This window comes from Primulina eburnea, chromosome 10 (genome assembly GCF_022965805.1).
Source record: "Primulina eburnea isolate SZY01 chromosome 10, ASM2296580v1, whole genome shotgun sequence".
Classification (NCBI taxonomy): Eukaryota; Viridiplantae; Streptophyta; class Magnoliopsida; order Lamiales; family Gesneriaceae; genus Primulina; species Primulina eburnea.
Genome location: NC_133110.1, coordinates 12,780,784 through 12,785,584, shown reverse-complemented (window position 1 = coordinate 12,785,584; position 4,801 = coordinate 12,780,784). Strand labels below are relative to the sequence as shown.

The 4,801-nt window shown below is 34.1% G+C and overlaps 1 long non-coding RNA gene across 1 annotated transcript; it reads right to left on the bottom strand.

Annotated features, from left to right (window-relative positions):
- Positions 1-1,503: 1,503 nt before the first annotated feature.
- On the bottom strand, positions 1,504-2,118 carry LOC140803533 (uncharacterized). Its single transcript, XR_012111898.1, has 3 exons — positions 1,895-2,118; positions 1,699-1,790; positions 1,504-1,595 (listed from the first exon to the last, which is right to left on the bottom strand). It is a non-coding gene; the product is annotated as an uncharacterized lncRNA (long non-coding RNA).
- Between the last annotated feature and the right edge of the window lie 2,683 nt (positions 2,119-4,801).

The following is a 4,801-nucleotide window of genomic DNA, read 5'->3' as shown; positions in this document are numbered from 1 at the left end:
AATGAATAAAACTATTTTGGTTGAAACATTTTATCAAAGACTTGATATGCATTATTTTGGTTTTTGAAGAACACAAAAATGCTTCAAAAATGCATATTTAAAAACAGTGGAAATGATAAGTAAATGCAAGAAATAAATAGACACGAATTTGTTTATGGATGTTCGGAGATTAACAACTCCTACGTCACCCCTTCTTCCCCTTGGGAAGGATTCACTAGAAGACTTTGATTTATACAACTCATTGTACAAACACATTCAGCTAGGACTTACCCACTGCCTAAAACTGAACTTCTAGCACTCAAGATTGTAGGCAACACCTCACAATCAGCATATTGTTTAATGTCTCATATGCAAAGACTACAACACAATCTTTTACGTCTTTGTGTGAAGACTCACTCAACTAAACTTTGATGCTCAACTCTCTTGTATATGTGTGAGTGATTTTGTGTGAGGAATTTATCCTTTACAGTGTACATCTCAAATGTATCCTCACACAAGGGCTTGTGCTCTCAACTAGCTGATATATTCATGCTAACTGCCCATGCTTTGAATCCCCTTGGAAAGCTCTTGTTTGATCTTCAATATGTTGTATTTATAAGCCCCAACAATTATATATACGTTAGACATAAGAATATGACCGTTTGAAAAGTTTCTGTACTGTTTCGGGAAGTGCAACGGTCAAATTCGTCTTGCTGGAAAATTTCCCGACTAGTCAACTCTGGTCAACTCAACTGGTCATTCAGTTCAACTGGTCAGCAGCTGGTTCAGTTCAGTTGGTCAACTGCTCGTTCAGTTCAGTTCAGGTGGTTCAGTTCAGTTGGTCAGATGCTGGTTCGGTTCAGTTCAACTGGTTTGGTTCAACTGGTTTTCAGCTGGTCTGGTTCAATTGGTCTTCAGCTGGTCTGGTTCAGCTCAACTGGTTCGGTTCTGTTCAGTTTCAGCTGGTGTGCTGAAATCAGTATAGCTGATTTCAGCTTGTGCAGAACGAGTAGCTTCATTGCCATTTATCAGCATCTTAAGCTTCTATTCAGACTTTGACTTCTGAAGATGATTTGTAGATCATCTTCTTATATTTCCAACGCATACTGAATCGCTTCGTTTCAATAACCGCGCTGAGAAATATGACCAAAATACCACAGCTGCTCAAACCCAACTGATTGCTATTTTCGTGTCATCAGTTCGGTCATTCAGCGATCAGTTAGACTATGATAAATTCCGATTTTGCCCAACTGATGTGAAATACGACTTGTCCCAAATTGAGTTTTCTAATCAGTCCATTTCGTGGATTGTCATTTGGATCATCAAGCTGAGAGATATCATCAAAACACCGAAGCTCGCCAGAAATTCAGTTTGTGCAGAATTCAGTTTCAGCTTGCTTCTTGTGTTTGCAACTTCACACTTGAGTAAATATGTTAGAAACACAATAACAAGTTTTGTTAACATCAAAATCAAGATTGCAAACATGAAATGTTCCAAAAAACCAGAAACTCTAAAATAAAACATTTTTTTCAGTTTGAAGCTTCTGCAAAATATATCCAATGTCTTGGGTCTTCATCAACATCAGCTCTTTGTCAGTGTACTTATTAGCCTAGCTCCTTTACAAAATCCACATTCAACAGCTAATATTCAAATTACACTCAAATAAATATCCTCAAAAGAGAACAGATAACCTCATGAAAATAAAATTTTCCAGCTTACTCAGGTTTATGGACTCCGCCAACAGTTTTTGTTTTAATCATCTTGAAGTAAAATTCATTTGGGTTCCTCAATGCTGCTTTTTCCTTAAGTTTCTGTTATAAACACGCAGAAGCGACTTACCATAAAATAAAAACTCGCCAAATTTCGTTCATAAAATGCTACCAAAACCAACAAGACGCAGGGTAGTAGAAATTACCAGTAAAGTCTGCTCCTTCTGGTGATAGGCTCGTGCACGAATGACATAATCTTTATGTTTTTCGAGCAGCCCAAATTTCCTTCTCAAATACCTGGTACACACAACAAATAATCAATTGAGTGAACCGGAAATATACGTCAAATATTTCAAAACGGGCAATAAAGAAATTAATGGCCCCAAAAAATAATCACACTTATGGCTGAGCGCGCTCCTTGTGAGCTTTTCTTGGAATAGCATTCCTTAAAGACGACATCTTTATGTCAGCAAAAAAAATTCATAGAACTTTAAAATCAATTTAAGCACTTCAGAAAGGCAAAAACCACTACAGAAAACATAAAGGGCTAACAAAAATCTTGAGTTGAAATAATTTAACCGTGAAACAACGAAGATTATCGGTACAGAAAAAAAATAACGGATTTCTTTCGAATTTACACCAATTCAAAATAATTATTAAGCACAGAAGACTCGCCTGTGGAAAGTGGTGAAGGCTTAGGGTTTAAAGGAGACACCAATGCAGAGAATCTTGATTTGATGAAAAGTATTTTATATTGTGGCAAAAAATTATTCTAAATTAACTAAAATTCAATCATGCAAATTGGCTTCCGGATTGAGTGCAAAAACTTATGTGAGACGATATCACGAATCGTATTTTGTGAGATGGATCTTTTATTTGGATCTTCCATGAAAAATGTACTTTTTATGCTAAGAGTATTATATTTTATTGTTAATATCGGTAGGGTTGACCCGTCTCACAGATAAAGATTCGTGAAATCGTCTCACTAGAGACCTACTCCTGATTGAGTATACAAATACACACACAACACAAAATTATGATATCACAGAAATAAAAAACAAAATCTTGATATTATATTAAAAATTTTGAAATAATTTTTATATGATTTTCTTATAATTAACTAGAATAATTACTTAAATATGATAGTATTTTATTATTTCAAATTTATGAAATTGTTAGAGATGATATCATATTTTAAAAGATTAATTTGGTTTATAAACATAAAGAAATATTTATTAGCATATGATAATTATAGACGAACCACAAATTTTATAAAAATAGGCTTTGGCGATATTTTTTATTAAACAAAATAAAATATTTTATCATCTGTTTGAGCTGATTTTTATTGCATAAAAATTAGATAATGACATTAAATTTAATTACTTCAGGTCTCTTAATGTTTAATAATACTAATATCATTGTGCATGCAATTATTTGATTAGAGTTTCATTAATTTTTAGATTAAACTATGAAGATTGATATTGAAATATTAATGATTCTTTTGTTATAGTTTGGAATTATTATTTAGATAACGAAAAGGGTAAGGCGACGATTTTAACGACGGTTTCGCGATCCGTCATCGGAGGCTGCGTCGCATTCTAGAAGCGATGGTTTTTCAACTCCCGTCGCTTATAGCGACGGTTCTTTGGAAGAAGACAGTCGCTATTTTTTGCGACGGTTTTAAGAAACCGTCGTTAATATTAAGCGACGGTTTATACAAAACCGTCGTTAATATTAGCGACGGTTTTAAAAACCCGTCGCTATATTTAGCTTGAACAGTCGCTATATAGCGACGGTTTTATGAAAACCGTGGCTTATCAAATTAAGCGACGGTTTATTTAAACTGTCGCTCTATAGCGACTGTTTTGATAAAACCCGTCGTCTTTAAAATTAAGCGACTTTTGATTGAAAACGGTCGCTAACATAGCGACGGTAGAATACAAGACCCTGGCACATGGGCGACGGTTTGTGGAATTGTCACAATATTAGCGATGGTTGATGAAAAATCGTTGCTAATATAGCGACGGTTTTAATAACCCGTCGCTATTATAGCGACGGGTGTTAGTAAAAATTTTCGCTAAATTTAATATTAAAACCGTCGCTATATAGCGACGGTTTTAGGAAAAACCGTCGCTATAATAGCGAAGGTTTTAATAAAACCTTCGCTACGCCTTCCGTTTTTTTTGTAGTGAACCGCGCTATGAATGACAGTTGTAAGTTATCCACTCTCAAATCCAAATCACGTTCTAATAACTTCACTACTCTATTCTTCAATTCTAAGCCATCAATCTTTGTTCCTGAAGTAACAATCAATATCTCATCCAATAATCGGACAACATAAATCTTCAATGGCTTATAAAAAAACATGGTCTGAATCTCTTTCAGCCGATACAAGATCATTTTCCACGAACTTAGGAATCTCTTTATTCGTGTTTAATAGTAATTCTTGAACATCCTTATCAAACCCATTAAAGTAAACATTGATCAAAATCGAACTCAAGGCAGATTCTTGAGGCAGACCCCTGCCTAAACAAACGTCACCCAATTCAATGTTGACTATCTTACATTCAAACAACCTTTTATCAAATCTAGAAATGCCTTATCTTCAATTTTCTCACCCAGTATCAAAAACAACTTATCAATATGGCCTAACTAATAATTCACGATCAAATTTAACAATAAATCACCAACTTGGGTTCACCACCGAATTCTTTAAATGCCAAATCGATGTGTGGCGGCCCAAGTTTGCTCGCTTGTCATAGGAAAAGGTAGCAAACCTAAAAACTTATGCATAAACCATAAACCTTGTTTGAACTCTCTCCAAAGTAACTCTTTTATTACACATATATCTAAATAGAACATATTTTTAAATGTTAGTTTTCTAAATACATATATATATATAAAACATTCGAAACAACACTCTATTTTCCCACTTTTTTCTATTATATTTTTATGGAAAAAAATTTCGACAATGAAAATATAAGCTATAAACTTTACACACATTATTGTAGTTCTTCGCAGTGAAATTTGATGAATCTGACTGCTCTAATGGCAGAGTATTTTTGGGAACTTAAAAGCAAGAAATATCACTATATCGATAACTATATCTTTTT